Genomic DNA, 7845 nt, shown 5'->3' on the forward strand with positions numbered 1-7845 from the left:
CTGGAAAGAAATCATATAGTCCAAAGATTCCAACCCAGACTACTATACTCAGCAAAACTTTCAATCAACATAGATGGAGAATTCAAAATATTCCATGACAAAACCAAATTTAAACAATATCTACATAGTAACCCAGCTCTACAGAAGTTACTAGAAGGGAAACTCCAAACCAAAGAAAACAATTACATCTAAGGAAACTGAAGAAATAGATAACCACACACACACACACACACACAAAAAAAAGAATACAAGCAATGAAACTCAGTGACACCACCAACCCCACATCAAAAGTAAGTAACAATTGTTGGTCACTAGTATCTATCAACATAAATGGACTCAACTCCCCAATAAAAAGACACAGACTAACATAATGGTTGCGGAAACAGGATCCAACATTCTGTTGCATCCAAGAAACACACCTATGCAACAAAGATAAACACTACCTCAGAGTTAAGTGCTGGAAAAATGATTTTCAAGGAAATGGTTCCAGAAAACAAGCTGGAGTAGCCATCCTAATATCTAATAAAGTAGTCTTTTAACCCAAGTTAATCAAAAAAGATAAGGAGGTAAACTATATTCTTATCAAAGGAAAAATCCACCAAGAGGACATCAGAATTTTGATAATCTACACCCCAAATACAAGAGCACCTACATTCGTAAATGAAACAATATTAAAGCTTAAATCACACATTGATCCTAATACCTTAATAGTGGGAGACTTCAATACTCCACTCTCACCAAGGGACAGATCAACTAGGCAGAAAACAAATAGGGAAATAAAAACACTTACAGAGTCCCTAAATCAAATGGACCTAATAGATGTCAACAGATCTTTTCATCCAAACTCAAAAGAGTATTCCTTCTTTTCAGCACCGCATGGAACCTTCTCCAAAATAGAGCATATAGTGGGTCATAAAGCAAGCCTCAACAGATACAAAAAGATCGAAATAATCCCTTGTATTCTATCTGACCACCATGGACTAAAGCTGGACCTCAACAACAATAGAAATAACAAAAAGACTACATGCACATGAAAACTGAACAACTTGTTACTCAAAGACAGCTGGGTTAAGGAAGAAATAAAGAAAGAAATTAAAGACTTCCTAGAATTCAATGAAAATGAAGGCACAACATACCCAAATTTATGGGACACATTGAAAGCAGTGCTCAGAGGAAAATTTATAGCACTAAGTGCCTGTAAGAAGAAATTCATAACATCACATACAAACAACTTAATGGCCCAACTAAAAATCCTAGAAAAAAAAAGAAGCAGATACACCCAAGAGGAGCAGAAGGCTGGAAATAATCAAACTCAGGGCTGAAATCAATCAATTAGAAAAAATAAAACTGTCCAAAGAATCAATGAAACAAATCTTTGAGAAAATCAACAAGATAGACAAACCCTTAGCCAAACTAACTAAAAAGCAGAGAGAATCTATCCAAATCAGCAAAAGCAGAAATGAAAAGGGTGACATAACTACAGACACTGAGGAAATTCAAACAATCATTAGGTCATACTACAAAAACCTATATGCCACAAAATTTGAAAACCTAAATGAAATGGACAATTTTCTTGATAGATTCCATCTTCCAACATTAAGTCAAGATCAGGTAGAAAGACTGAATAGCAATATGTCTACCAAGGAAATTGAAGCAGTCATCCACCGTCTCCCCTCCATAAAAAGCCCTGGGCCAGATGGTTTCAGTGTGGAATTCTACCAGACCTTCAAAGAAGTGCTAACACCAATTCTCCTCAAACTATTCCACAAAATAGAAACAGAAGGTACGTTACCAAACTCATTCTATGAAGCGACAGTCACCCTGATACCTAAACCACACAAAGACCCAACAAAAAAGAAAACTTCAGACCTACGTCTCTTATGAATATTGATGCAAAAATACTCAATAAAATACTTGCAAACCGAATCCAAGAACACATCCAAGATATCATCCACCATGACCAAATAAGCTTTATCCCAGGCATGCAAGGGTGTTTCAACATACAGAAATCCATCAACATAATCTACCACATTAACAAACTGAAGGAGAAAAACCACATGATCTTCTCCTTAGATGCTGAAAAAGAATTTGACAAAGTCCAACACGAATTCATGTTTAAAGTCTTGGAGAGATCAGGGATACAAGGCACATATCTAAACATAGTAAAGGCAATATACAGCAAGCCTATAGCCAACATCAAACTCAATGGAGAGAAACCTAAATCAATCCCACTGAAATCAGGGACAAGACAAGGCTGCCCACTCTCTCCATACCTCTTCAACATAGTACTTGAAGTCCTAGCCAGAGCAATATGACAACTAAAGAGATCAAGGGGATACAAATCGGAAAGGAAGAGGTCAAAGTGTCACTATTTGCAGATGATATGATAGTATACATAAGCGTCCCCAAAAATTCAACCAGAGAACTCCTCCAGCTGATAAACACCTTCAGCAAAGTGGCAGTATAAACTCAAAAAAATCAGAAGCCCTCCTGTATACCAAAGACAAAAGGGCCGAGAAAGAAATTAGGGAAACAACACCCTTCACAATAGTCACTAATAACATAAAGTAACTTGGGGTGACACTAACCAAGCAAGTGAAAGACCTGTTTGAGAAAAACGTCAAGTCTCTGAAGAAAGGAAGTGAAGAAGATATCAGAAGATAGAAAGATCTCCCGTGCTCATGGATTGGTAGGATTAATATTGTGAAAATGGCCATCCTGCCAAAAGCAATCTACAGATTCAATGCAATTCCCATCAAAATACCAACTCAATTCGTTACAGACCTTGAAGAAAAGATTCTTAGCTTCATATGGAGAAACAGAAAACCCATAAACTCCAAAACAATCCTGCACAACAACAGATCATCTGGAGGTATCTCTATCCCCGATTTCAAGTTGTACTACAGAGCAATAGTAATAAAAACTGCATGGCATTGGCATAAAAACAGAAAGGAGGATCAATAGAACTGCATAGAAGACCCAGAAATAAACCCACACACCTATGAATACTTGATTTTTGACAAAGAAGCCAAAACCTTTGAATAGAAAAAAGACAGCATCTTCAACAAATGGTGCTGGTCCAACTGGATGTCTACATGCAGAAGAATGAAAATAGAGCCATATTTCTCACCCTGTACAAAACTAAAGTCCAAGTGGATCAAAGACCTCAACATAAAACCAGATACTCTAAATCTGTTCGATAAAAAATTGGGGAACAGCCTAGAACTCATTGGCATAGGAGACAACTTCTTGAACAGAACACCAACAGCACAGGCTCTAAGAGCAACGATCAATAAATGGGACCTCATGAAACTGAAAAGCTTCTGTAAAGCAAAGGACATTGTCATCAAAACAAAACAACTGCCTACAGATTGGGAAAGAATTTTCACTAACCCTTTATCTGACAGAGGACTAATATCCTGTATATACAAAACTAAAGAAGCTGAAAAGCAGCAAACCAAGTAATCCAATTAAAAAATGAGGAACAGAGCTAAACAGAGAATTCTCAACAGAGAAATATCGAATGGCAGAGAAACACTTAAAGAAATGCTCAGTCTCATTAGCAATCAGGGAAATGCAAATCAAAATGACCCTGAGATTTCACCCATCAGAATGGCCAAGATCTAAAACTCAAGTGACAACACATGCTGGAGAGGTTGTGGAGAAAGGGCAACCCTCCTCCACTGCTGGTGGGAATGTAAACTGGTACAACCACTCTGGAAATCTATCTGGCGCTTTCTCAGACCATTAGGAGTAGTGCTTCTTGAAGACCCAGCTATACCACTGCTAAGTATATATCCAAACTTTGCTCAAGTACACAAAAGGGATACTTGCTTAACCATGTTTATAGCAGCTTTATTTGTAATAGCCAGAACCTTGAAACAACCCAGATGTCCGTCAACTGAGGAATGGGTACAGAAATTGTAGTATTTTTACTCAATGGAATACTACTCAACAATCAAAAAGGAGGAAATCATGAAATTTGTGGGCAAATGGTGGGATCCAGAAAAGATCATTCTGAGTGAAATATCCCAGAAGGAGAAAGACAAACACAGTATATACTCACTATAGACCTATAAGCTGTGATAAACATAATGAAATCTACACACCTAAAAAAGATAATCAAGTGAGCAGACATGGGGTAAGATGATCAATCCTTGTTTAGAAAGACAGATGGGATGTGCATTGTATGTATGACAGGAGTCTCCTAAGAGCATCTGAAAGTCTCTAACTAGCAGTGTTTTCAAAGCAGATACAAAGGCTCATGACCAAACATTCGGCAGAGTACAGGGAATCATATGAAAGAAGGGGAGTTCGTCTGATGGGGAAAGAATAGGAGCTCCACAAGGACCAAATATATCTGGGCACAAGGTCTTTTCTGAGACTGACATTCAACCAAGGTCCATGTATGGATATAACATAGAACCTCTGCTCAGATGTAGCCTGTGGTAACTCAGTAACCAATTGGTTTCCCATACAGGAACTCAATGACTGTCTATTTGACCTCCCCACCCCCCCAAGGGAGGAGCAGTCCTGTTAGGTCACAGAGGAGGGCTTCACAGCCAGTCCTGAAGATACCTGATAAAACAGAATCGGATGAATGGGGAGGAGGTCCCCTCCCCATCAGTGGACTTGGAAAGGGGCACGGTGGAGATGAGAGAAGGAGGGTGGGATTGGGAGGGAATGAGGGAGCAGGACATGGCTGGGATACAGAGTTATTAAAATGTAACTGATAAGAAAAAAATAAAATTAAAAAAAATAAATAAAACATTTTCTGAAAAAAAAAAGAATTAAAGTATCAAAAATAATGTTTGAATACAATGTAGTGGCACAAAATTAGTCTGTGTTGGTTACTCCATTGTAGTCAGAATAACATGCTTCCCTTCAAACATTAGATCCATAGCTTGATAAAACTATTGAGCAAATGATGTTAGATCAACACATTTCAGGGTAATCCTTAGGGGCAACTGAACAACTCAACTTCAGATACTTCTGTGTGTAGAGAAGAGTCATCAAAAAGTCATGACAGACACATGAAAGATAAAGAGAGTTGGGCAAATCTCCAAACATGCCCTAGTTGCCTGTTTGGTCTAATGTGATTCACACAAGTTGTCAAGATAGTTTTAACCCCAGTCCTAAGTTTTCATTAACTTTCCATTTGGAAATCATGCAATTTCATGTATATTTTCCCAGCACTTATAAAATCAAAAGATCTTTGTATTTCTTTAGATATAGTGATTATAAAATAAATTGACATGTATTATTCTTTTTAAAGCTTATTTCAAACCTCATTCCTTTTGGTTCTATTCCATATGTAAAGAGTAGGTGATGTGAGCATACTTCATTACTATCTTATTCCTGCTAATATCAGCAACATGATGCTTGACACCTGTCATTAGTTATGCTGGAACAGAAGATGCTTGTGAGTATTTTCATACTAAACTGACTCACAAAGCTTATTAGATTGGGATAGTAATTTCACCCAAGAGAAATTCTGGCTCCTCTAGCAATACTTTGTCATGAGAGTCAAGAAGTAAAAATTTCTCCTGCAAATGAATAGATTCACCTCAAAAATAAAGTCAAATTATATGGGCATAAATAAAGTTTGGGTTTTATTTCTCAACCTTTCTCTGTATTTGTAGGTTTTCATGCCTTATGATGTTTCTTAAAAATCTTTTTTTCTTAAATTTATTTCAGTAGTTTTCTAATGTCAAATACACATTTATAATTGTCAACCACGTTCTAAATATGTATGGTTATTTTACTTGCATGTATGTTTGTGTACCACATGGGTGACTACCCTGTGGAAGCTGGAAGAGAATGAGAAAACTGGAATGGAAACAGGTGCAAATTACCACATGAGAACTGAAAATTGAATCTAGGTCTTATGGAAGAGCAGCAAGTATTCTTAACTTCCCAGCCTCCTCTTCTATGTCTTCAACAATTTTTTAAAAGCCCAAGAGATGAGCAGTCCTGCTAGGCCACAGAGAAGGCCTTTGCAGCCATTCCTGAAGATACCTGATAAAATTGGGTCAGATGAAAAGGGAAGAGGTCCTCCCCAATCAGTGGAATTGTAAAGGGACAGGGAGGAGAAATTGCATAATTTTAGTAGATTTAGATGAACATAAAATTGTGCAGGCATTAATTTTCAAAATTTATTAATCAGTTGATACACTCTCTATTAAATGGCGTCATTCATTTCTGTATAACGAGTAAATTACTGAGAGTTTATTTAAGTAAATAGTGCTTCTCAATTGTTTACATTCTTTTCTATGTGTACTTTTCTGTTTCTTTGTATTTGTGTCTCTGTGTGTATGTGTGGGTAATATAAACATTTGTGTGCCTGTGGGGTGAAAGGTTTTATGCCTGTGCACATAAATATAAAGAAGAGGGCTTGTATCAATTTATAGTCCTATACCAATTTTTTTTTAGACAAGTCACCACTGAACCTTGAGCACACTGTTTCTCTACTAGATGAGTAGTCCTTTGGGCCTTTGAAAGACACCTATTTCTTCTTCAGTAGCACTGGGTAAAAGGTTTCCTGCTGTACATGACTTCCGACATGTGTGCTGGGATACAGGATTTCCTATTTGTACAGAGAGTTCTCTTTCCCAAGGAACTATCTCCCCAGTGTAGGAAGTGTACTACTGTTTTAAAATTTATCAGAAGCCACTATCAGTCTTCTACACATTTTTCTGATAGCATTCTTCATTTCTTTATTCCTGAATGTGTAAACTATAGGATTGAGCAACGGTGTCAGGACAGAGGCAAATATGAGTGTGTTTTTCTCAAAGGAAAAGGCAGATGATGGCCATGCATATATGAACATGCATGGGACAAAGAACAAAATCATAACAGTAATATGAGAACAGGTTGAGAGAGCTTTACTTCATCCTTCAGAACTATGTCCTCTTAGAAGAGGATGACACCGTAGGAGACAATCAACCAGGAGAAGATAATGATGCAGAAAGACCTACTGTTTGCAAACACCAAAATGACAAAAATGTGTGTGTCAGTGCAGGCAAGCTGCAGTAATGGGAATAAGTCACATATAAAATGATCAATAAAACTGGGTCCACAGAAGGGCAATTGCAAAGTGAAGATGACTTGTGTGATAGAATGTAAGAATCCTGTCCAGGCCACCCCTACAAGAGTGCCACAGAGCCTCCGGGTCATGATAGAAGAGTAGTGAAGGGGCTTGCAAATGGCCACATAGCGGTCATGGGCCATAGCTGTCAGAACAATCACCTCAACTCCTGCAAAGAAGTGGCTAGTAAACAACTGTGTCATACAACATTCTAAGGAAATGGTCTTCCTTTCATAGAAGAAGTCTACAATCATCTTGGTTGTGACAGTAGAAGTACATGCATCCAATAAGGACAGAAATGCCAAAAAGTACATGGGGGAGCAGGGCTATAGATTATGGTCACCACAATTATCATGTTGCCCCCCAGAGTTGCAATATAGACCAATGAAAATACAACAAATAGTATTTTCTCAACTTTTGGGTTCTGATAAAGCCCCAGCAGTATGAACTCACTGACAAAGCTGTGGTTTTGCATGATGCTCAAGGAGATGGTAAATGTCAAATATGTTCATGAAAATCTGCAATAATGAGAAAAGAGGCTTTTCATTGTAATTGAAAACAGAATATTAGAGATTTTGGAAGAGTATAGTTGTTTAACCTATAGAATTATGGTAGAGGTAAAATCTTAGTGCTTTAAAACAGCTGCATTTTGAATGGTGGTTATTTAAACCTCTCGCTGTCTATATAAGAAAAATAGTTTTTTGAATAGCCAGCTTTTATCAATCTATAGATTTTTTTGGAGTGAAACATCAAAAGGC

At 37.5% G+C, this 7845-nt stretch overlaps 1 pseudogene; it reads right to left on the bottom strand.

Moving 5' to 3' along the window:
* Positions 1-6652: 6652 nt before the first annotated feature.
* On the bottom strand, positions 6653-7571 carry LOC110541319 (olfactory receptor 4C15-like; annotated as a pseudogene).
* Positions 7572-7845: the final 274 nt, after the last annotated feature.

This window comes from Meriones unguiculatus, chromosome 2, assembly GCF_030254825.1.
Source record: "Meriones unguiculatus strain TT.TT164.6M chromosome 2, Bangor_MerUng_6.1, whole genome shotgun sequence".
Lineage (NCBI taxonomy): Eukaryota > Metazoa > Chordata > Mammalia > Rodentia > Muridae > Meriones > Meriones unguiculatus.